The 26,652-nt window shown below is 41.9% G+C and overlaps 1 protein-coding gene across 3 annotated transcripts in view; it reads right to left on the bottom strand.

Moving 5' to 3' along the window:
- Positions 1 to 23,068, bottom strand: part of THRAP3 (thyroid hormone receptor associated protein 3) — a 76,916-nt gene extending 53,848 nt beyond the window's left edge. The window contains exon 1 of one of the 3 annotated variants that reach the window (XM_030323552.2): positions 22,977 to 23,068. The gene's annotated coding sequence lies outside the window, so the exon portion shown is untranslated. The remainder of the gene's footprint in view (positions 1 to 22,976) is intronic. The other 2 variants (XM_030323555.1, XM_030323553.1) reach the window with 2 other exon arrangements.
- Positions 23,069 to 26,652: the final 3,584 nt, after the last annotated feature.

Genomic DNA, 26,652 nt, shown 5'->3' with positions numbered 1-26,652 from the left:
ATTAAAAATAGAACTACCCTACGACCCAGCAATTGCACTACTAGGTATTTATGCAAGGGATACAGGTGTGCTGTTTCGAAGGGACACATGCACCTCAATGTTTACAGCAACACTGTCAACAATAGCCAAAGTATGGAAAGAGCCCAAATGTCCATCGATGGATGAATGGATAAAGAAGATGTGGAGAATATATATACACACAATGGAGCATTACTCGGCAATCAAAAAGAATGAAATCTTGCCATTTGCAACTACATGGACGGAACTAGAGGGTATTATGCTATGTGAAATTAGCCAGAGAAAGACAAATATCCTATGACTTCACTCATATGAGGACTTTAAGAGACAAAACAGATGAACATAAGGGAAGAGAAACAAAAATATATAAAAACAGGGAGGGGGACAAAGCATAAGAGACTCATAAATATGGAGAACAAACAGAGGGTTACTGGAGGGGGTGTGGGAGGAGGGATGGGCTAAATGGGTAAGGGGCATTAAGGAATCTACTCCTGAAATCACTGTTGCACTATATGCTAACTAATTTGGATATAAATCTAAAAAAATAAAATTAAAAAAAAAAAAGAAAGAAAATGAACTCATTTAAGACTATTAGCCTTTTGACTGTAAGGGTTGAGGACAATGGGAGCAACATTAGTAGTCAATTAAAAAATAAAGCAAGTGGAGGGAAAAGGAGCTGACCTAAGTAACTATGAAAGGAGTGGAACAGGGAAAACTAACAGCAAAAGGAACTGCACATAACCACTGTATTCTAGTTGTTAAAGTTGTTTCCCATGGGGGTATGGGGTAACGATTCTTAAACAATTACACATGTATAGTGGAATTATAATAAATAAATGGATGGCAAATGGTGAGAACCAAATTTCTCACTGTTGGGAATCGGACGTCACAGACAAGAAAGGAGGGAAAGGCTAGAATGATCCAACGGTACTGGCTTAGAAGTGGAGCTATCAAGGGGCGCCTGGCAGGCTCAGTTAGTACCACACACAACTCTTGATCGTGGGGTTGTTGAGTTTGAGCCCCAGGTTGGGTGTAGAGATTACTTAAAAATAAAATCTTTAAAACTAAAATTATTAAAAGTGGAGATACCAATATAAACTCCTGTTTAGACAGATACAAATGAATACGCACAGGAACATCAGAAATATTTAGATACTTCTCTATGTATACAAAATGTATTATACACACATTTTCGATTACGTATACATACATACCTTTCCTTACTTTGTCAGCTGAAAAGACCTATGAGCAATAACATCCCAGTAGCAATGAATACACCTAGCACCCAGACCTTGACTTTTTTTAACATTTATTTAGAGAGAGAGAGCACAAGCAGGGGGAGGAGAGAAAGAGAGAGGGAGAGAGGAAAGAGAATTCCAAGCAGGCTCCACACCATCAACGCAAAGCCTGACGTGGGACTCAATTCCACGAACCATGAGATCACGACCTGAGTCAAAATCAAGAGTCAGACGCCCAGCTGACTGAACCACCCAGGTGCCCCCAGACCTTGATTTCTAATAATATTCTCCAATAAAAGAAACAAAGGCTTCTGGGAGAAGTGACGGACTCTAGGGCTGAGGCAAGGAATACACTGGATAAGCCTGGAATATCTTGTAGTGCCAGAAAGCAAGGACTGCATAACAAACAATACATCATAATGTGTACGTCAAAAGGACATTCCTGCCCAAATGAGTTTTCAAGTCAAATCAGAAAAAAAATTGATTAAAATGTAGTCGTGGATAACTCAAAGAATACAATATCCATGAGTCTATATGGATTTAAATAAATGGATGAAAATAAACCAATCATTCGTGCAGAATTCCAAATAATTTACGTATATATTTCACCCTCCAGAAGGTGGAACATAGCTCTCCTCCATTCCTTAAGTGGAGTGGGGTGAGCCAAGTGATTTCCTTCCAAAATTACAGTATGGGGGCACCTGGGTAGCTCAGCCGATTGAGCATGCAACTTGATTTCAGCTCAGGTCATGATCTCAGGGTTTATCGGTTCGAGCTTCAGGATGGGCTCCACACTGACAGTGCACCTCCTGCTTAGGACTCTCTCTCACCTCTCCTTCTGACCCTCCTGTGCACGCACTCTCTCTCCCCCAAAAAACCTTTCTTAATTAAACAAACAAACAAAAAAAAAAAACCAGGGGCGCCTGGGTGGCTCAGTCAGTTGAGTGACTGACTTCATTCAGCTCAGGTCATGATCTCATTGTGCAGGTCATGATCTCATCGTTTGTGGGTTCGAGCTCCACGCTGGGCTCTGTGCTGACAGCCTGGAACCTGGAGCCCGCTCCAGATTCTGTGTTTCCCTCTCTCTCTGCCCCTCCCCTTGCTCACACTCTGTCTCTCTCTCAAAAATGAAGAAACATGAAAAAAATTTTTAACAAAAATTTAAAAAAATAAAAAACAAATCAATAAATTATGTTGATAGCATGTACTCCTTATATATACGACGTGATGAAAATGATACCTCATCTCTGTGGTCTTTTATCACCAAAACCCATTAACACCAGTCTAATCATGAGAAACATTCCAACCGAGGGACATTCTACAAAGTATCTAACTAGCAAAGTATCTAACTCCTCAAAACTAGCAAAGTATCTAACTCCTCAAAACGGTCAAAGTCACCAAAAATAATAAAAGTCTGAAAAGGTGTACCAGCCAAGGGGAGCCTAAGGAGACATGACAACTAAATATATATCCTAGATGTGATCCTGGAACAGAAAAGGGTCATTAGGTATAAACTAAGAAAATGTGAACAAAGTATGGACTTCAGTTAGCAAGAATGCATCAACACTGGTTTGTTAGTTGGGACCAGTGTACCATACTACTCTGTTAACAGGGGTACGGGTATATGGACACCTTTTGTACTATTTTCTCAGATTTTCTGCAAATCTGAAACTACTCAACAATAGAACATTTGCTAAAGGCGGGGGGGGGGGTGGAGGAGTGATTTCAGTGGTGTTCCTTGGTTCTTGATTCAACAATTATTGACACTGCTTAGCTTTTTACTGGAGAAGGTCAATGCCCAGTGTGAACTAACTGAAGAGTTAGCCTCTATGAATAGTCTATGGGGAACAACTACAGGTAAGAACCTTTCAAAGACACTGAAAGAACACTAATACAACCTGAATTTGAATCTGCTAAGATGTGTCACAAATGACCGTAGTAAAAATATGTCTAGAGAAGGGCATAATTGGATAAATTTACAGAGCTTGTGAAAATGTAAGGTATTTCAAGCATATGGTTATTCACTGTACTATTCACCAGCAGGTACTCTGCAAAAAACTTTTCATTACATGTTGAGCCAGTATTGTTAAGAGTAACCTCCATTCACTCTCAATTCACTTTTGTAGATTTAACCGTTGTCAGTTTTGTGAGTTTTTGTCAGAAATAGAAGGTGGATCCTGATTTGCACTACCAACAGCAGTTCAATGGCTTAGCAGCAGTAAAATTTTACTGTGATTTTTTTTTTTTTTTTTTTGAGAGAGAGAAAGCATGTGCGGGGGAGGAGCGGAGGGAGAGGAAGAGAGAATCTCAAGCAGTTTCCATACCCAGAGCAGAGCAGGATGTGGGGCTGCATCTCAAGAGCGTGAGATCATGACCTGAGCAGAAATGAAGAGTTGGACATTCAACCAACTGAGCCACCCAGGCACCCCTAGTTGTAATTTTTTTTAATCTGTATTTTTTTCTTAAAAAACCACCCTTCAACATTATTATTGAATACTGAAAAGCTTTGAAAATTAACTTTTGTTGCAGACTTGCTAATGTTTCTTAATGAATTCAATAAAAAGTTATAAGGCAAAATAGCATTTTTATGGGAATGATTACTATGGCAAATTAATTTGAACAAAAGTAAACATGGGGCGCCTGGATGACTCAGTCGGCTGAGCGTCCGACTTCAGCTCATGATCTCACGGTTGGTGAGTTCGAGCCCGCCACCAGGCTCTGTGCTGACAGCTCAGAGCCTAGAGCCTGCTTTCAGATTGTGTCTCCCTCTCTGCTTCTCCCTCGATCATGTGCACACACACACATACACTCTCTCTCTCTCTCAAAAATAAACTTGAATTTTTTATTTTACTTAAAAAATTTTATTTTTTACTTAAAAATTTTTTTTAAGTAAACACTGTTTTAACTTCAAGTAATGTCAAATTATTTCATTCACTTCCTGTACTGTCAAAAGTTAACACAAGCAATGAGATCTCTCTGTTCCCACAAAAATCTGAAGCAGACATATTTTAACTCAAACTACACTTCCAGCGTATTTCCAATCTTAATTAAAGTGCAAAGTAAATCTCCATCTTTGAAAATCTCTCTGTGAAACTGAGAAGTTTCCATCTAGGGGCGCCTGGCTGACTCAGCCAGTGGAGCCTGTGGCTCCTGTTCTCAGGATTGTGAGTTTGAGCCCCACGTTGGGTGTGATTATTTTAAAAAATCTTTAATGGGGCACCTGGGTGGCTTAGTCGGTTGAGCATCCAACTTCGGCTCAGGTCATGATCTCATGTCTCATGAGTTCGGGCCCCACTTGAGGCTCTGTGCTGATGGCTCGGAGCCTGCTTCGGATTCACTCTGTGTCTCCCTCTCTCTCTGCCCCTCCTCTGCTTGCATGTGGTCTCTCTCTCAAAAATAAACATTAAAAAATTTTTTAAGGGGCGCCTGGGTGGCACAGTTGGTTGAGCATCCGACTTCAGCCAGGTCACGATCTCGCGGTCCCGGAGTTCGAGCCCCGCGTCGGGCTCTGGGCTGATGGCTCAGAGCCTGGAGCCTGTTTCCGATTCTGTGTCTCCCTCTCTCTCTGCCCCTCCCCCGTTCATGCTCTGTCTCTCTCTGTCCCAAAAATAAAAAAAATAAAAAAAAAAAAAGTTGATAAAAAATGTTTTAATAAAATCTTTAAAAAAAAAAAAGAAGTGGGCTCAGTGGGTTAAGCATCTGACTCTTGATATCAGGATCTTGAGTTCAAGCCCCACATTGGGCTCCATGCTGGGCACGGAGGCTATTTTAAAAAAAAGCAGCAGCAGCTTCCATCTAATCTTCCACTGGAAATGAATACTTTGCAGTGTTAATGGCATACAAAAAGGCAAATATCAAGAAATGAATCTAACAGAATTCTGTAATTGCCTTCCAAATGATGAATGTGCCCAAATAAACCATATGCTCAAAAAAATCATATGCTCATGGATTAATATTAATATTTGGCAGTACCTGTCTGTGTAAAGACATTTTCAAAGACACATATGTGAAATCTTCACTACAGATTTCTGTATGAACAAATGAACACTTGCCATCCATGTCGATAGGTAAAGCTAACTTTGAACCCCAGTGACACGAAATGGTATCCCCCAAAGTGAATTCCACTCTTGTAACACAGCTGCCTTACAAAAACTGTACTCAACTATTATATTTTGAATTCTGCCAATGAAATATTTGTTTTCTCAGGGCGCTTGGCTGGCTCAGTTGGTAGAGCATGCAACTCTTGATCTCGGAGTCGTGAGTTCAAGCCCCATACTGGGTACAGAGATACTTAAAAAAAGGAAGCACCTGGGTAGCTCAGTCAAGCATTCAACTCTTGATTTCAGCTCAGGTCATGATCTCACACTTCATGAGAACGCGCCCCAGGTAAGGCTCTGCACTGCCTGTGGAGACTGCTTGGAGTTCTTCCCCTTTCTGTGCCCCTCTCACACTCTCACACATGCTCTCTCTCTCCAAATAAATAAACATTTTAAAAAAAGATAAAATAGCAGTGCCCACGTGGACCAGTCGGTTAAGCATCCACCTTCAGCTCAGGTCATGATCTCACGGTTCATGAGTTCAAGCCCCCCGCCAGGCTCTCTGCTGTCAGTATGAAAGAAATATGCTTCAGATCCTCTGACTCCCTCTCTCTGTGCACCCCCTCCCACTCTCTCTCATAAATAAACAAACATTAAAAAAAATTTTGGGGGGGGGCACCTGCGTGGCTCAGTCGGTTGAGTGTCCGACTTCGGCTCAGGTCATGATCTCACGGTCTGTGAGTTCGAGCCCAGCGTCGGGCTCTGTGCTGACAGCTCAGAGCCTGGAGCCTGCTTCGGATTCTGTGTCTCCCTCTCTCTCTCCCCCTCCCCTACTCATGCTCTGTCTCTCTCTGTCTCAAAAATAAATAAAAACATTAAAAAAAAATTTTAATAAAACAAAAATATTTAGAGAACATTTGCTTTCTCTACGGTTATTTAAGTACTCACATTAATAGCCTCAGTTTTGCCTCTTGGCCTCCAAAGCCTAAAGTATTTTCAGAACCGTTAGAGAAAAAGTGTACCAACTCTGGTTCTACATCATTTGCTTATTTTTTCTTTTTCTTTTAAGTTTATTTATTTGAGAGCAAGAGAATGAATTTCAAGCAAGCTCCATGCGGTCAGCACAGAGTCCAACATGGGGCTTGATCTCACGAACAGTGAGATCATGACCTGAGCCAAAATCAAGAGTCAGACACTTAACCAACTGAGCCACAAAGATGTCCCTACATCCTTTGCTTATTAACAAAGGCATTTAGTACAAATGGCCATACAAGAATAAACCCTTAATGAGCAGTAATTCTCAAAACCGTAGGGGTCTCAAATGGTAAAAACTGTCATTTTTTAATCCTTGTACCTAGTAACTTATAGTAAGACAAATACAATTAGTAATCAACATCCCAAAGCAATTTCCAAAGCACTGGCCCAATAAATAAGAAAAAAACACATGCTTAAAGGCTGACTACCTTTGATTCCCCAGCACCACCAGCCAGTAATTTTGACACCTGTGATAAGTTACTTTATTAAATCCCATTATCTGTTTCCTCATCAGTAAAATGGGTTCCTGCTACAAAGAGCTGTTACAAAAATGGAATGAACTGATGTATGATGTATGTGTAAAGTACCTGAAAAAGTACGTAGCACATGTTAAGCACTCTACAGATAAATATTATCAATCAGGCCAATGTCAAAATCAGAGTTAAAAGACCAGACTTCAACCAGCTAATATCGGTAGTCATGTGGTCATTAAACAATGACTGTGTCTCTTCTCCCAAGAATTCAGAATTTGTCTTTATGGTAGACTAGGAAGGTAAGACCATTATACATCTTCAGAACCTCTTAAAGAAGCAGTAACTCTGGCAACAAACCCAAGCCTTAACTTGATCCCAGACTGAAAGAGCTGGCTGCCTAAATGACACCACTATTCTGTGCCAAGGTTCTCAATTTACAAGAGAGAGAGGGATCAATATGTCATCCCTACACCTGACAGTTTCTACCCAGATTGGTAGTTTTTAAAATCAAGCTTTCAGGCTACACAGAAGTACCTTGGGGCAACATAACATTCTCACCTGAATCCTCCGGACCAACCAGCAGATAAAACTGCCAAGGAATTCCTAAGAGCTACTTTCCCATCTTTTTATCACAATGCAAAACTTTTACAAGCTACCACTTCCTGAAAACTTAAACCTCTATTTCCTCGAGAGGCTCCTGGGTGATTCAGGCAGTTGAGCGTCCAACTCTTTTTTTTTTTTAACGTTTATCTATTCTCGAGAGAGAGAGAGAGAGAGAGCACGCGCAAGCACGCACAAGAGAGCAGGGGAGGGTCAGAGAGCAGGGGAGGGTCAGCTCTAAGCTGTCAACACAGAACCCGATGCGGAGCTCAAACTCACGAACTGTGAGATCATGACCTGAGCCGAAGTCAGATGCTTAACTGACTGAACCACCCAGGGGCCACGAGCATCCATTCTTTTTTTTTTTTAATAAACACTTATTTTTGAGAGACAGAGAGACACAAAGTATGAGCAAGGGAGGAGCCGAGAGCCCGGGAGACACAGACTCTGAAGCAGGCTCCAGGCTCTGAGATGTCAGCACAGAGCCCGACGCGGGGCTCGAACTCACAAACCGCATCATGACCTGAGCCAAAGTCGAACACCCAACCAACGGAGCCACCCAGGCACCCCTTGAGCATCCAATTCTTGATTTCAGCTCAGGTCATGATCTCACAGTTTGTAGGATTGAACCTCGTACTGGGCTCTGCACTGACAGCACGGAGTCTGCTCTAATTCTCTCTCCCCCTCTCTCTACCCCTTCCAGGCTTGATCGTGCACATACACTCTCTCTTAAATAAACATTAAAAGAAAATTACCAAAAGGGCACCTGGGTGGCTCAGTCAGTTGAGCGTCCAACTTTGGCTCAGGTCATGATCTCACAGTTCGTGAGTTTGAGCCCCACATCAGGCTCTGTGCTGACAGTGTGGAGCCTGGAGCCTGCTTCAGATTCTGTGTCTCCCTCTCTCTCTGCTCCTCCCCTGCTCACGCTCTGTCTCTCCCTCTCAAAAATAAATAAACATTCAAAAAAAAATTTTTTTTTAATGGGGCGCCTGAATGGCTCAGTAGGTTGGGCGTCTGACTTCGGCTCAGGTCATGATCTTGCGGTTTGTGAGTTCGAGCCCAGTGTTGGGCTCTGTGCTGACAGCTCAGAGCCTAGAGCCTGCTTGGGATTCTGTGTCTCCTCTCTCTGCCCCTCCCCCTCTTGTGCCTTGTCTCTCTGTATCAAAAATAAATAACTGTAAAAAAATAAAAAGAAAAAATAAATTTTAAAAATTTAATAAAAAAGAAAAAAATAAAAAATTTACCAAAAAAGCAAAAAAAAAAAAAAAAAATACCTCTCTTTCCTTGAAAACCACTAGTTGTGTCATATTAGTACTAAATAGCTTCTTCAGGGCAAGTACCAAATTAAATTCCTTTCTGTTATCCCCAGTGTCTAGGTACATGTCTGCTGAATGACAAACAAATGAATTATTAGCCATATTTTGTTTTATTATGGAAAAATAAACATAAACAAAATTAAACATTTTAACCATCTCTGAGTGTACAGTTCAGTGGTATTAAGTACATTCACACCGTTACACAACCATCACCACCAGCCATCTCCAGAACTTTTCCATCTTCCCAAACTAAAACTGTGTGCCCATAAAACAATAACTCTCCCACGCAGAACACTCTACCCTATGAATCTGACTGCTCTAGGTATTTCATGTAAGTGGAATAATAAGACTTGCCTTCTACGTATAGTTTATGTAACCTAGCATAGTATCTGAAGGTTCATCCATGTTGTCATGTATATACAGCTTTAAAAAAGAGAAAAGCAGGTACAGAATTGTGAAAGTTGAGTATTAACTAAGCTTTTATTTGCCTAAGCAAACTGTTCAATTCTTTTTACCTAGTTTTTTTTCTTCTTAGTAGTACACACACAGAAAAAATGTCAAACTGTACAAGAGTATACAATGAAAAGAGGTCTTTATGGTTTCTACCCTCCTTATCCACAACTTCTAATCCGCCTCCCTGATTGAATTTTTAATTTTGGAACACAATCACCAAAAACATGTTACCTTGCCTTGACAACGTCCTATTAGTAAGACATTCACTTGGCCTATCAAGACTGGCCATTCCCCTCTTCTGAAAATACTATCATAAAGATAAAACAATGTACTTAAAAATTTTTTTAAACATTTTACAAACACTTCACTCAGTTAATACTCATTGAGCACACGCTGTAACATCTTTGCTAAGCAGCATACTGTGGCAAGAAAAATTACAAGCTCTGAAATCACATAAAAATTAATTTAAGGAACACCAGGGTGGCTCAGTCAGTTAAGCGTCCAGTTCTTGACTTTGGCTCAAGTCATTTTTTTTATTTTTTAATCTGATCTTTTATGTTTTTAATTTTTATCTAATTTTTTTTTTATCTGGTCTCACGGTTCGTGGGATCAAGTCCCATATCTGGCTATGTGCTGACATTGCAGAGCCTGCTTGGGATTCTCTCTGCCCACCCCCTGCTTACACACTCTCTGTCAAAATAAATAAAAAGTTAAAAAAATTAGTTTAAAACATTCTCTTGTAAGCCTGTTTCCTGATCTATAAATTAGGAGCAATACTACCTCATAAGCTGCTGCAATAATTAAATGAGAAAAACGTCTAAATTTTAGTAGAGTTCCTAGTAGTAGAGCAAGCACTCAACAGTAGAAATAATTCTTGGGGTGCCTGGCTGGCTCAGTGGGTGCAGCATGCGACTCTTGATCTCGGGGCTGTGACTTCAAGCCCCACATTGGGGACAGAGATTACTTAAAAATACAATCTTTAAATAAATAAATAAACACTTCTTAGTTTCTTTCTCTGGACACTGTGGAAAGCATAAAGATGAATCAGAAACTCTGTACCTTTCCAGGTGCTTATAATACAATGGAGTTTATCTCGGCTCAGTTTGCATTATCATTATTCTGCTGACAACCTGGTTAATACAACTTCCAGCCAGCTTGCACTTAATAACGTTTATGGACCTATTTCTAAATCTCATGAAATAAGTATCTGAAAAAATAATTATGACTTGAAGTGCTAGGAGAATAAAGAGAAAATTCATTACCATCAAGACTATACAGAGGGTGTGTTAGCCTCAAGGCAGCCTACAGCTGACTTTAATCAAAGAGCAGAGAGTCTTGTGATTAAGAGATCACAATCCACTCTAAAGGCAAAACACTATCCAAGAGAATATGAGTTTTGGACAACTAGGACTAGGAGAGTCACAGAGCATTAAGAACTGGAAGCACTCCCCTAGAGATCGTATCTAGTACAACCTTAGTTTTACAGAAGGGAAACAGCTCACAAAAAGGAAGAGTTTTACCCAAGATGGTGACCTAAAACTAGAGTCTATGGGGCACCTAGGTGGCTCAGTCAGTAAGTGTCCAACTCTTGATCTCAGGGTCATGAATTCAAAGCCCCACATTGGGCTCCATACCAGGTATGAAGCCCACTTAAAAAAAAAAAAAAAGAAAGAAAAAGAAAAAGCCCTTGGTCTTCAGTGTCCCAATTCTTTCACATCATGATGCTAGCCATTTACCTGTTAAAGAACCTTAAGCCACAGGGGCACCCAAGTGGCTCAATCGATTGAATGTCCTACTAGGGCTCAGGTCATGATCTCGTGGTTCATGATTTCGAGCCCCGCATCGGACTCTGTGCTGACAGCTCAGAGCCTGAAGCCTGCTTCAGATTCTGTGTGTCTCTCTCTCTGCCCCTCCCTACTCATGCTTGCTCACTCGCTCTCTCAAAAATAAACATTAAAAAAATTTTTTTTAATAAAAAATTTAAAAAACTCACATGAAACTTAAAACCATGCAAAAAAAAAAATACGGTATTTTGTTTAGGAAACCATACATGTTTAGTAAAAGTCTAGAAAAACACACAAGTATCATAAACACCAAAATCAGAAGCAAGGTTGAGAGGGAACATTCCTAGAAGATTCAGTTGTGGTAGCAGAGCTTTAGCTCTTAATTAATTGATCTCTTAAATACACAGGTACTACTTGTATTATTCTTTGTACTCTTTTGGTTACCTTCATATTGCAGGCTTTTTTTTAAAGCATGAAGAAAAAGTTTATACAACACTGAACACTGGTTGTGCTCCTTTTAGATTCACTCCCTTTCCCAGTCTCTAGAGGAAAAAAAGATTCTCTAGGATAGTGACAGAGAAGTACAAGTATTCCCACATACCTCACAAACTTCCTGGCCAAACACAGATTTTTGCAAACACTTCTAAAGCTTGAAATAAGATTCATAAAGCAGTGCTCTTAAGGTCACATCAAAGAAACAACTCCACATAGGGGCACCTGGGTGGCTCAGTCAGTTAAGCGCCTGACTTCAGCTCAGGTCATGATCTCACCATTCTTAGGTTCAAGCCCTACGTCAGGCTCTGTACTGACAGCTCAGAGCCTGGAGCCTGCTTCCTATTCTATGTCTCCCTCTCTCTCTGCCCCTCCCCCGCTCACACTCTGTATCTTCTCTGACTCGAAAAATAAACATTAAAAAAAATTTTTTTAATAAAAAAAAAAAAGAAACAACTCCACATCGAAGGACAAGCACATGAAGATTTCTGCTGAATACAGGCAGAATGGTAAAGTCATGTTGCAAACACACAACTAACCTGAATTAGCATCCTGACTCCATTTCTTTGCAGGCTTGAGCAAGGTGTATAATCTAAGTTTCCTCAGCTCTAAAAAATAAATACTGTACACTAATCTTACAATCTATCATAAGAATTAAATGAACCGATGAATGTAAACCACATAGCACACCGTATTCTAAAAAGGCAGTTTGAAGAAAAAACAAAATTGGAAGGGAGAGGCTTTTTCCCCAGCAACGTGTTTACATAATTGCCAAAAAACAAAACAAATCCTTAAAGGCAATTGTTTTCAGAATCATCTCCAAAATACTATGCTGATACACAAATAGCTGTACAATGAAAAGCAGAGATCAGGCTAAATCCCTAGGATGTTGCCTAACTCCACATCAGGTCCAATTCAGGCACAGACTGCTGAGTGAGGGGAAAAAAAATTACACTAATTGCTATATAACTTGTAACAAGAAATGTAGTCAAGAAAAAGTTTTAAATATTTTCAACAGGAAACTAAGATTGCTCAAGAGTTACTCTAAGAAAATCTTAGTTTTGCAAACATGATGCTTTATGATAAAGAGACAAACATCAAAAAGTGTATCCAGGATTTATATATTTGAACAATGGTTTCTTATTCACTAAAAGGAATAAAGGCAGAATACAAAGCCTGTATATTCCTATAGCTCTGCAGTGATACTTAATACCCAACAAGGAAACCAAAGATCCTCTCCTGAGAAAGTGCCCTCTATTCCTTGTTGGCAACTCTCAGACTAGTTACCAGAATAAGATGAGGTGAGAAGGGTAAGGTCAAAATTCCAGCTGGAATAACATACTGTACATAAAGCTACAGCTTATGTATACTTTTGACTAGCACATAAAATCCTCATTTCCGAATAACCACAGCAATAATTCAGTTGACTACTTTGAAATTAAGTATCTTTTATTTACATTTATGATTCACATACTCAAATACCTCATTTATGATGAGTGTGGGTATCATATTTTATCAGGAAGTTAGCACTTTGAGTTAACCATGTTAAAAAATTCTTCATTAAAAAAATTTCATTAAGGGGCACCTGGGTGGCTCAGTTGGTTAAGCTTCCAACTTCAGCTTAGGTCATGATCTCACGGTTCGTGGGTTCAGGTCCCACGTCAGGCTCTGTGTGGACTGCTCAGAGCCTGGAGCCTACTTTGGATTCTGTGTCCCCATCTCTCTCTGCCCCTCCCCCATTCATGCTCTCTCTCTCAAAAATAAACAAACATGAAAAAATTTTTTCATTAGGTTTCCTTCTCTGAAAGAGATGTTCAAAAATTATCAAGAGATGTTCAGGGCATCTGGTTGCCTCAGATGGTGGAGCATGCAACTCAATCTCTGGGTTGTGAGTTGGAATCCCCACCTTGGGTGTAGAGACTATTTAAAAATAACATAAAACAGGGGCACCTGGGTGGCGCAGTCGGTTAAGCGTCCGACTTCAGCCAGGTCACGATCTCGCGGTCCGTGGGTTCGAGCCCCGCATCAGGCTCTGGGCTGATGGCTCGGAGCCTGGAGCCTGTTTCCGATTCTGTGTCTCCCTCTCTCTCTGCCCCTCCCCCGTTCATGCTCTGTCTCTCTCTGTCCCAAAAATAAACAAACGTTGAAAAAAAAATTAAAAAAAAAATAACATAAAACAAAACAAGAAACGATCATAACTGCTATGGCAAAGCATTTGCAACAGTTAAATGACACTCTATGTATCACTCATCCAATAAATTTCAGATCCACTGCTACTGAGCCAAGAGTCCAACCATTTACTGAGAAGATTATTCACTGAAATGGCTAAACTCAAATTCAGATGGAGTTTAAAACAACTACATATGAGGGGTGCCTGGCTGGCTCAGTCAATAGAGCACGCAACTCTTGATCTTGAGGTTTTGAGATCGAGCCCCACATTGGATGTAGAGATTACTTAAAATCTTAAAAAAAAACTACATGTGAGAATTTCTAGTGTGCTCAACTAACACTGTTTTATTCAACTGTGAAAACAGCACAAGACTAGAGGACTTTGGTTCTATTTGTGCCTAAACTTGTGTGAGACAGGGTTTTCACTTTTACACATCCAAACTATTTAATAATAAATGACAATATGTGATTATATTAAGCTTCATAAGATATTAAACTGTACAATTTTTCACATATTCTTTACATTAATGTCAAACATACATACTGTTTAATTCTCTCAAAGAAAGGTATATTTTCATTTTAAAAATGAAAAGATGTGGGGCACCTGGGTGGCTCAGTCAGTTAAGTGTCCAACTCTTGATTTTGGCTCAGGTCATGATCTCATGGTTCATGAGACTGAGCCCCACAAAGGGCTCTGCACTGACAGAGGGGAGCCTGCTTGGGATTCTCTCTCCCTCCCTCTCTCTCTGCCCCTCCCCAGCTCGTGCTCTCCCCCCACCCCCAAAATAAACAAACACTTTTTTAAAAGATACAAAAAGCTAAGCAAATATGGTCAATTCTGAAATACATCTTCTGTCATTCTATCTGCAGCAGTGAACCACAAAGTCTGTCAGCTGAATTCAAGCCCATTATTTCTTATTAAAAGTTAAATATTTTAACGTTAGATCTAATAAACGTGACAATAACAAAATGGAGACATTTTATTATCTGAGGACCCTGTCTTAATTTAGTGACCAATCCACTCCCTAGACCACTACTCTGAGCAGTACAGCACAGTGACTAGGAGGAGAGGGTTAGAGCCACACCTAGATTCAAATCCTCTCTTTCCTTGGGCCTCAGCGTCATTTGTAAAACAAAAAGTTCTTTACTAACCTCCCAAAATATAGGTTTAAATGACATAATGCATATAAAGTGCTTAAATAAACATTTACTTTTGAAAAAAAAACTCAATCTATAAATGTGCTTCTTTAGTATTTAGATTGAGTTTACATCTAAGTTTGCTAAAGACATTTTACACCTGTTGTCCCAGCATATTAATAGCATTCTCTCAATGGTGTCCTGCTTCAAATTGATAAATTATATGATCACAATACTAATCTGGCAAAAATCTAACTCAAGACAAACATCATCATTAAATCAGAGGAAAAGTGAACTATTCCAGTTAAGAAATGGCACCCAAAACCTCTCCATTCAAGCACTTACAAAGATGGTCATACTTCAGTGTGTATATTTTACCTCCCTTTCCTTCTCTCCCTGCTAAAAGGGAATCCAAAAGCAAATACTGAACTCTAGCTAACAATATGCATGTTGAAGTGTTTAGATGTGAAATGTATGGACATCTGAAACGGACTTCAAAATGCTTCAAAAACGTGGGGCGCCTGGCTGGCTCAGTCAGTGGAGCATGCTACTCCTGATCTCAGAGTTGTGAGGTCAAGCCCCAAGTTGGGCATGAAGCCCACTTAATTAAAAAAAAAAAAGGGGGGGGGCGCCTGGGTGGCTCAGTCGGTTAAGCGTCCGACTTCGGCTCAGGTCATGATCTCACGGTCCGTGAGTTCGAGCCCCACGTCGGGCTCTGTGCTGACAGCTCAGAGCCTGGAGCCTGTTTCAGATTCTGCGTCTCCCTCTCTCTCTGACCCTCCCCCGTTCATCCTCTGTCTCTGTCTCAAAAGTAAATAAACATTAAAAAAAAAAAAATTACCATAAAAAAATGCTTCAAAAATGTTAAGATGAGAAATAGTCAAAAGACTTGAATAAACATTTCTTCAAAGATACACAAATAGCCACAAGCACATGATAGCCAACATAACGGGTTTTAATGCCTACCATTTAAAACAAACACAAAATAAGTGTTGACAAGGATGTGGAAAAAATGGGAAACTAAGATTTCTATCTCCATTTGAAATTGAACAGATACTCTAAAAGGATAAGCAACTTGCCCCAGAGTCCCAGTTTAAAAAAAAAGGGGGGGTGGGGGTGGGGGGCACCTGGGTGGCTCAGTCAGTTAAGAGTCCAATTCTTGGTTTGGCTCAGGCCACAATCTCACAGTTCAGTGAGTTTGAGCCCCTGCATCAGGCTCTGCACTGATGGTGTAGAGCCTGCTTGGGATTCTCTCTCTCCCTCTCTCTCTCTCTCAATCTCTCCCATTCTCCTTCTCAAAATAAATAAACTTAAAAATTTTTTTAATAAAAATTAAAAATAAACAAAAAAAGGACTTCCATTTCTCATCCCTTGCATCTGATAACTAAGGCCTCTAGGTACCAAAGATCATGTACCTCTATGAGCACACTCTACTAACACCGCAACAGAAAATGTTTTGCTGAAAATACAAAACAAAAAAAAATACAACCTATCAAACTACTTTCATCAAACTACTTTCATGGGGCGCTTAGGTGGTTCAGTCGTTTAAACATCTGACTTCAGCTCAGGTCATCATCTTGCTACAGTGAGATTAAGCCCTGTGTCAGCTCCCACTGGGCTGGGCCTGCTTGGGATTCTTTCTCTCTTTCTCTCTCTCTCTCTCTCTCTCTCTCTGCCCCTGGCATGCCCTCTCTCTTTCTCAAAAATAAATAAATAACTACTTTCATGTTAGATGTATCCTCCAACACTAAGTAGCCTCCAGAGCAAAAAAGGAAAAGAACAAGCCAACAAATGAAAATATTCTCTTCCTCATTCTATAGTCATTCAATATGGCACTACATTCAAGGCCACTTTAATCACCTAATATGGCTGGCTGAATGGTCAAACAACTTGTACTTGCTAATAGTAAAATGTCCAGCAAAAACTTATGTGACAAATAATCCCGAAACAAAGGGAGAGAACAGGCAAGCTAAAATCTATGCTATGAACAAAGGAAAAACACTTAACATTAACCCAAGAATCAACACTATCACCCAAATTTTCCAAGAAAACAAGAGTATCACAAATATACTTTTGCACTTTAAGTCCTTTTAAAGCAATGTTTTAAGTATTCAGCTTTCATAATAAACCAAGAGGTTCATCTCTACTTCCTCCTTGGTTCCTTCCTGTCTACCTTTACTATTCAGAAATACCTTTTAACCGGCATCAAAGGGTGGAAAAAAAAATCACAAGTACAACAAATGAGAACGGAAATCTCTTCTATATACCCAAATTGCTTACACTGGCCTAAAGAGCTAGCATTATACACAGGAAACTTATTTTCTACATTACAAATTTCTGCAATGTTATTTTTTTCAATAAGCACCTATCTATAAACAGAGGAAATAAAACTGAAGACAACTACCTGCCCCCACCAAGGGTTTTACAGGTTGTGCCTTGCTTAACTAAACCACAGGGCAGGGGGAGGAGTTAGGGAATCAATGTTGTTTTAATTTTTAAAAATGAAATGTTGGGGAGCCTGGCTGGCTCAGTCAGAAGAGCATGTGACTCTTAATCTCAGGGTCATGAGTTCGAGCCCGACATTGGATATGGACTTAAAATAATAAATTTAAAGAAAAAATTTTTAAATAGATAAAAATGTAATGTTAAGCAGAACCCCAGAGTAAAAAATTAGCAATACAGAAATGCTCTTTCCTGAGGCACCCTCCTCACTCCAAACAGTATCTGAAGTTCAATGCAGAGCTTGAACTCACAACCCTGAGATTAAGACCTGAGCTGAGATCAGGAGTCAGATGCTCAACTGACTGAGTCACCCAGGCACCCCTCCAAATAGTACTTTAAAATCTCCCGTCGAATCTATACTTGACTAAACTTACAAAAATTCAAGAAATGCCATCATTATCACAACTTATACAGTTAACTCAGTTTTACAGAATAGCCTTTACAGAATGGCTTTCGAAAACAATTTTTTTTTTAAACGTTTATTCATTTTTTGAGAAAGACAGTGCGAGCAGGGAAGGGTCAGAAAGAGAGGGAAACACAGAACCCAAAGGCTCCTGAGGCTGTCAGCATAGAGCCCAATGCGGTGCTCGAACCCACAGGCTGCGAGATTGTGACCTGAGCCAAAGTCGGATGCTCAACCGATTGAGCCACCCAAGCACCCCGTATCTTGCCCTATTAAAATAGAAAAGAAAAACTGAGTTATTACCCCCCCCAAAAAAAACCTACACACAGAAATTGATAGCAAAGGACTTCACACAGGCATATTAAAAACACATACAACTTTGGTTCTTATCCCTGAGGACAAGAGTCTAAAGTCTTCTAATTAGACATTCAGCAACTTCTCTTTGCTTGGTCTTCTTCTATGTTCTGAAACAGGCCCAGCTATGCAGTTACAACATTCCAGATGCTAAAAACCAAATCAGGCAGAACAAATATGAGGACCCTGGGGGCACCTGGGTGGCTCAGTTGGTTGAACGTCTGACTTCAGCTCAGGTCATGATCTTGTGGTTCGTGGTTGTTCAAGCCCCACATCAGGCTCTGTGCTAACAGCTCAGAGCCTGGAGCCTGCTTCAGACTGTGTGTGTGTATGCACGTCTCTCTCTCTCTCTCTCTCTCTCTCTCTCTCTCTCTGGCCCTCCCCTGTTCCCACTGTCTTTCTCTAAATAAATATATAAATAATAATAATAATAATAATAGTAATAATAAATGGGCAGGGGTCAGATCAATGCCTTTATGCTTTTTAAAAGCCCTTGGGTTTCTGAGTTTGGAAACAAAATAATACAATGTTCTGAATTTTATCTCCCTCACTGTCCAAAAAAAAAAAAAAGGCACCAATACGGAAAACAATTTTTTCATTTTCTTTTAATGTTTATTTATTTTTGAGAGACAGAGCACGAGCAGGGGAGGGGCAGAGAGACAGAGAGAAACACAGAATCCACAGCAGGCTCCAGGCTGAGTTGTCAGCACAGAGCCTAATTCGGGGCTTGAACCCACAAACCCCAAGATCATGACCTGAGGTGAAGTCAGATGCTCAACCGAGCCACCCAGTCGCCCCCAGAAAACAATTTTTAATGGTGATACAATGTTAAGACAGCAAAAGGACTTCCAGTGCAGGCAGTAGAGACCTATACCATATATCTAGAACAAATTAAAATGCCTACAAACAAGTAATATAAAGGTGTAAAATAATACCAAGTGACACTCTGCTCCGTGTCAGGGATACATGTCAGGCTGTGGTGAGGGCTACGACAAACTGGAGAGGACATGCCCAACCAGAGAAGATGGCTGCTGCAAAGCAGAAACACACTGCCAGAAGAGATTTTTCAAAAGCACACTGAATCCAAATTTTTACATAAAATCTCCTTGGTTTTTTAATGTTGACAACAAATTCAAATTTACAATATTGTGTGAGCCAATCAAAACACATCTGGAGATTGGATTTAGTCCATAAGCTTTCAGTTTTCAACCTCTGCCATATAAAGAAAAACACATGCTTCTCTCAGTGGTAGAGCTCTAACTCTGGGGTAGAAAATACACCCTATGCTTCCAATAACATGCTGGCATGTCAAAACACACTACAAAAAAATATGAATATACATCTAAAACCCCTAATTGCTGAAGGAAAGCAAGAAGAAAATCTTACTCTGCATTTCTACCACTAAAATAGAAACTATTTCTTCCAGTGGAAGAAAAATTAGGAAATGGGTTTTCATGAAACCGAGCTCACTAATGTTCAGCTTCCTTCCTCAGTATATGCATCAGCCCGTACCTTGCGAACAAAAAGAAACTAAAAGATGACTCCTATGGCACATTTAACTTTGATTTAAGAAAAAAGTTCCTGGAGCACCTGAATGGTTCAGTCCAGTTCTTGATCTTGGCTAAGGTCATGATCTCACGGTTCTGAGTTTGAGCCCCGTGTTCACTAGGCTCTGCACTGACAGAGCAGAACCTGTTTGGGATGCTCTCCCCCCCTCCCTCTCTCTGCCTCTCCCCTATTTGAGCTCTCTCTTTCCCTCCCTAAATGAATAAACATTAAAAAAAAAAAAAAGTTCCCATAAAAGACTAAGAAATGGGGCACCTGGCTGGCTCAGTTCTTGGGGCGACTCGATCTCAGCATTTTCAGTTTGAGCCTGACGTGGTGTACAGAGATTACTTTAAAAAAAAATAAAAAAATTCTTGAAGAAAATCAATGTTTTAGAAAAGGGTACCCGTGAGTCTGAACTCTCTTGGTAACCCATGGGCAATTAGTTTTTTATAGGTTATAAACCAGCATAACAGACTCTAGAGCAGTGGTTCTTAAACACTGAAACTAATGAATAAGATGGAACATATTGAACTTTGAGGAAATACACTCCCCCACAAAAATTTTACGGAGTTCAAGGGCCCCCTACAGTACATGGACCACGGATTAAGAATGGCCTGTTCTGGGGCGCCTGGGTGGCTCAGTCAGTTAAGCATCTGACACTTGGTTCTAGCTCAGGTCATGATCTCATGGTTCGTGGGTTCAAGCCCCACATCAGGCTCTGTGCTGATGGTGTGGAGCTGGCTTGGGATTCCTTCTCTCTGCTCCTCCCCAGCACTGCTCTCTCTCAAAATAAATAAACTTAAAAAAAAAAAATAGAAAAGAATGGCCTGTTCTAAAACCTACACCGTCTAAACCTACACTGTCTCCAAACTCCTCCCTTCTTCCCACCAATATATCTCTATTCTATCCCTCTACTTAAGCAACTACCATGTCCAGCCTGGACCAATACAACAGCCTCTTAAATGTTATCCCCCATCATCCATCTTCCACACCTCTACAAAAGTGATTTTAAAATATAAATCAGAAAGCCTTGATGGCTTCCACAAACAACTTTACTGTCCATCTGTTCAGTAACTACTCTGTGTGTCAACTACTTTCGGCCTCTTTTCAGTTCTGAAAGCACACTAAATTTTCACCTTCAAGTTTCAGCACTTGCTGTTACGTCCACCTAGAAATGGTCTCTCCTACAAAACTGGCTCCTCACTCTCACCCAAAAGAACTTCTCTGACCACCCTTAGGTCTCCCTTGTTAGCAAAGAGTCCCCTGCTAGGGATCTCCACATTACTTTTCTCAATTTGTCATTTATTTGCTTACCTGCTATATCTTTCCCCCACTATACTGGCAGTTCTCCAAAAGCAAAACCCCTTTGTCTCACATGTCCCTGTACTCCCAGAGCCTAGCACAGGAGCCGGTAGATGGTACGTCCTCAGGCACTATTTACTGAATCAATCTTAGATGTTTACAGAATGACCATGTGAAGCAATCCATCAAAATCTAATATCTGAGAGATGAGCATTAACCACACTTCCTTCAACTCAGGATGTCAACGTGCCCAAGAGAATCTTAAGATTCTCAGTGGTTGAGACTATCCAAAGAAATAAATAAATAAAATTAATCATCTGCCTCCGCTCCCTCTCAGGCAGCCTCATCTTCTTCCATCTCAGCACTAATCTGCGCTAATCTCAGAAATATTCCAAGCTTCCTCCCTGCAATCGCTCAGTACAGAACAGGACACTCACTCTTTTTATAATCCATGATTTCAATGGCTAAATCAAATTCAAAAAGTATCTGTATGTGGTGGCAATGCTAATGAAATATGCTAAAGAACTGTAGTTTTTGCTGTAGTTCTTCTACACCACCACTAAAACTGGACTGTACTTCATCTGCAGACTAAAAACATCAGTCCTCAAAACCGGAGATCTTTCACTGCTGCCAAAAGGTTTAAAGAACAAAAAAATAAGCCTATATTGGACATAACGATTATTAAACAGTGTTTTATGAAAACTTCAATTCACCTATTACAAGATACAATCAAGCCTGACTGGCTACAGAATAAACTTGGTTTCGGTATTGCTAAAGTCTGTGCACTAGTTCACAAAGCAGAATTCCCAAGAAAGAGCAAACTAAGCCCTATTTGCTCCAGAAGTTTTTCATGGCAGGAACCGCTTCTGACTTCAACAGGCTACTGTTGGGACACCTCAAGCTGTCCAGATAGCCTAACAGACAATAGTTGCATAAACAAAAAAGGGGAGGGCCATCCGAAAGGAAAGGAAAATGATAGTGTGACACATGCCTTTCCACTCTGGGCCCACACTGGAAATCCTGTAAGCGATGAGGATAATAATAATGGCGTTTAATACATGCCAGGTAATGAGCTAAGCGGTTTTCAATTTAATCTCATTTAATCTTCACAAAAACTCTATAAAATAACCCCGTTACTTACCGCTATTTTGCAGATAAGGAAACTGAGGCACCTGGAAGGGAAGCCCCTTGACCTAAAATAAAAAGCTAACAGAACCAAAATTTGAACCCACGAAAGCTGGCTCCAGAGTCCATCTGTTATGCTGCCACCAGAAGCTTCGTTGGCTCTCGCCCGCCAGGCTCTACCATACTGAGGCTTCTCCTTCAATCCAATTAACAATCCCTCCGTAAACACCCTACTACCATTGATGGCTTCGAACTTCTGGGCACCAGCGCTACTCGCCAGCTTCTGCCAAGCTCCACCCCTAAGATTTAGAAAAGCAGTGAGAATAGCTGATAAAAGTTGCTGAAGTGCTAAGGGAGGCAAAGAAAATTGCCTTCTACAAGCAGAACACACGCCAATTACCACTGGAATGCATATCGGCTTCACCTCCACCCCAAGAGACTGAAATAAAAGTGGGCGCACAAATGTTCCCGTAGCAGATAAATTTGGACTATGCCTCCTCTGGCCGCAAGGCAAAAAAGAAGGACTAACATTTACTGAGGGCCAGCCACATGCGCCCTAGGAGAAGGCAGAACCAGGCCAATGGAGACCGAGGGGAGGGGGAGGGGGGCTGGGTTGCACTCAAAGAGTTCGGGGAAAAGAAAAAATCCAAATAATGGGGTTCCTACGGCCAAAGGGAGAGATGAAGGATGTGGAAGCCTCTCCCTCACAGCTTACAGGGAGGAAAAAAAGAAGAAGTACGAGCTGCTCTCGAGAAAAGGAGGACTAAAGCGTCGGGAGCTAGGCCGAAGCGAGGGGAAGCCCTGAAGGGCGGGGAGGGGGAGGAGCCGAGAGAGTGGGGCCCGCTCAGAGGCCTGGGGGTAGGCGCGGGGAAGCGGCTCCGCGCCGGGCCTGCCGGGGACCCTGACCCAGCCGCCGCGGAGAAAAGACAAAAACGAAAAAGACTGGAGCTGGCGGAGCTGCCCTAATCCCCATCAGAGGCCCTCACTCACCTGGGCCCACCGCAGCGATCGCAGCTGCAACCTCGCAACGGCACAACCGGCCCGAACCTCGCCCCCGCCCGACAGCGCGCCCCGCGTCCCCGCTCTCAGACGGCGGTAGCTGCGGCGTCGTCCCGCTGCCTCCTGGGAAATGTAGTGCTAGGCCCGCCCCTCCTCGCCAACTTGCCGGCCGGCTTAACTACGTTTCCCAGCAGGCAAGGCGAGCGTTGGGCCCGCCGCTTTGCGTCACGCGCCAGGTTGTCGGCAGTCACGTGGGTTGCTCCGTTCCATCCCCTCCCCCCGCCTGGGTGGCCTGGGGAAGAAGGAGGGAGGTGGACGGAAGGGGCGGGGGCGTTGCTGACGCCACTACCCCCACCATTTTGGAACCAGCCTGAAGGGAGGGCCTGAGCCCCACCCACTCGCGGCCTGCCTTCGTTGTGGTGGAGACTCTGAGCTGGGAATTTGGTCGCCAGGCTTTCCGTCTCTTCCCTGCTACCTCTCGTTTTGTGACCTTGAGCACATCGCCTCCCCTCAGTGAGCCTTGGTTTCCTCCCTTATGATACGAGACGGGTAATTTCTATCCCGCAGAGTTGCTGCGAGAGTCCGACAAGTAAAGCACATGAAAGCGGCTTGTACCCTGAAAGCAGCGTGGCTCAAAATGGAGCTGTTTTTATTGTGATAGCGTGACCTCTATGGGAACCCCAGGAGCCCGATGGGTCAAGCTCCGTCCGGCCTCATCTCCCGCATCCCCTACCCCCACTCCCCCACCCCGGCCTAGGACTGTGGGAGCACAGAAAGAGATTTTCTGGAAGAGTAGTCCCGTGAAGCTTGTTAAAATGGATGCCACTCACCTATTAAACCAGAAGTTTCCCAGGAACTATATAGGCTTGGAATCTGTGTTATAAGCAACTCTCCAGTGATTCTTATGCACCTACAAGCTTGAGAGCCACTGCATTTATCAGGGTTTTGCACATGCTTGTTTCCTCCAGAATTACTGCACTAGTGAACTCCAACCTTAAAGACTGGCTCAAATGTCACCTCTTCTATGAAGCCTTCCAAGTTTACAAGCTCCTCACTATATGTACTCCCACCTTATTCTATAATGATCAAGGCCTGTGTTTGTCTCCCCCACCAAACTGTGAGCTCTTTGAGAACAGAGATCGGTTTTGGTGGATTTCTGCAACCCCAGGGCAAAGTAAACATGACTAAATATTGAAGAAATCTGTTCTTTCTGCAACGAAAGCTCACCAGGCTCAACTCAACTCTCAGACCGTGCCACATCAGCCCTCACCCTTACTGACCTCAGCAGCAGTATTTCCAGGCTGCTTACTCTTTCTTCCTTCTTTGAGCACTTCCCTGCATGTTGTGTAATGTTTCTTGAAAGGTTCTGATTCAACTTAATTTTCAATTCACAGATTTTCTGAGTGTCTGTTACATGCCATACCCAGTGCAAAATACTAGGAACACAATGGTAAATTAGAGGGATACAAAAACGCATAGTCGTTCCCCTTGGTTTCTGAAATACTCTGTTGGATCTCTTACCTCTCTCCCACCTCTATCCGTTCCCTGGCCCAAAACTTACCCCACGGTTCCAGCCTCCTCCCTCTCTTTTCATTCAGCCTCTCCTCGCTCCTTGAGTGATCTGGCATACTCGGGTAGTTTTCTGTCTCTCCTGTGCGTTTTACTCCCTTAACATGTTAGCATCAACTCAGACTGTTTCAGATGTGTAGGAGTCCCCATACCTTGGTATCTCAAACTAATCCTGCTGAAGACTGAACTCTTTTTGCCTCCAATACATTACCTAATTGTGTAGTTAATTGTTTATGTGTCTGTATTCTCCACTAAGCTTTGAGCTCCTCTCATGAAAGAGAACATTTTAGGGGCACCTGGGTGACTCAGTCAGGTAAGCATCCAACTTCTGCTCAGGTCATGATCTCATGGTTCATGAGTTCAAGCCCTGAGTCAGGCTGTCTGCTGTCCAGCACAGAGCCCGATTTGGATCCTCTGGTCTACCCCCCCCCCCCCATCTCTCTGCCACTCCCCTGCTCACTCTCTCTCTCTCTCTCTCTCAAAAATAAACAAAAAAAAAAAAAAAAAAAAAAAAAAAATTTTTTTTTAAAGAACATCTTTTCACTGCATTCATTTGAGTCAGGCCTTGTACAAGAAGCTCAGGAGGAAAATGATAAGCAAAACAAATGTGGTCCATGCCTTCACAGAGCTTACTTCTAACTGGAAAAGACAACATTAAGAAATCTATTGTTGGGGGTCCCTGGCTAGCTCAGTTCGTAGAGCGTGTGACCCTTGATCTCAAGGTTCAAGCCCCATGTTGAGCTTAGAGATTACTTAATTTTAAAAAAATTATTTGGGGGGAGGGGGCGGCTCCTGGATGGCACCGTCAGTTAAGCATCTGACTTCAGCTCGTGTCACGATCTCATGAATCGTGATTTCAAGAGCCGTATCAGGCTCTGCGCTGACAGCGCGGAGCCTGCTTTGAATTTTCTGCACCCCACCCCCCGCCCCTCCCTAGTTTGTGCTCTCTCTCTCAAAAATAAAGAGTTGGGGGACACCTGGGTGGCTCAGCCCATTAAGCTACCGACTTTGGCTCAGGACATGATTTCACAGCTCGTGAGTTGAAGCTTGTGAGTTTGAGCCTCACATTTGACTCTATGCTGACAGCTCAGAGCCTGGAGCCTGCTTCCAATTCTGTGTCTCCCTCTCTCTCTGCCCCTCCCCTACTTGTGCTCTGTCTCTCTGTCTCAAAAATAAATAAACATTTTAAAAAGGTTTTTTTTTTTAATTAAAAAAATAAACATTTGGGGCACCTGGGTGGCTCAGTCAGTTAAGCATCCAACTTCGGCTCAGGTCATGATCTCATGGGTGTGCAAGCTCAAGCCCCACATCAGGCTCTATGCTGATAGCTCAGAACCTGGAGCCTGCTTCAGATTCCCTCTCTCTCTGCCCTTCCCCTGCTCATGCTCTGTCCCTCAAAAATAAACAAACATTAAAAATAATTTTAAAATAAATAAACATTTTAAAAATTCAAAAGAATATTCTTGCATCAAGTTTCTTTAAAAAAAAAAAAAGAGTCTGACTCTTGGTTTCAGCTCAGGTCATGATCTCACAGTTCGTGGGATCGACCCTGGCATAGGGATTTGCACTGGCAGCATGGAACCTACTTAGGATTCTCTGTCTCCCTCTCTCTCTCTTTGTACCCCTCCCCTGCTTGCACTAGTTCTGGCATGTGTCCATGCGTGTTCTCTCTCTCTCAAAATAAATAAACATTAAAAAAAATTTTAAGGGGCGCCTGGGTGGCGCAGTCGGTTAAGCGTCCGACTTCAGCCAGGTCACGATCTCGCGGTCCGTGAGTTCGAGCCCCGCGTCGGGCTCTGGGCTGATGGCTCAGAGCCTGGAGCCTGTTTCCGATTCTGTGTCTCCCTCTCTCTCTGCTCCTCCCCCATTCATGCTCTGTCTCTCTCTGTCCCAAAAATAAATAAACGTTGAAAAAAAAAAAAAATTTTAAGTCCATTGCAAAAAAAAAAAATTCTACTGCATGCATGATTAATTATCACTGTGATAAGTGCAACACAGGAAAGTATGTGATATATGCCATTGACAACATAGAACAGGGGTTGGCAAACGATAGGCTACAAGCCAATTCTAGCCCTCCTCCTGTTTTTGGATGGCCAGA

The sequence above is a fragment of the Lynx canadensis genome, chromosome C1 (genome assembly GCF_007474595.2).
Source record: "Lynx canadensis isolate LIC74 chromosome C1, mLynCan4.pri.v2, whole genome shotgun sequence".
Taxonomy (NCBI): Eukaryota; Metazoa; Chordata; class Mammalia; order Carnivora; family Felidae; genus Lynx; species Lynx canadensis.
Note: the sequence above shows the minus strand (reverse complement) of the source record. Positions and strands in the feature narration are given on the sequence as shown.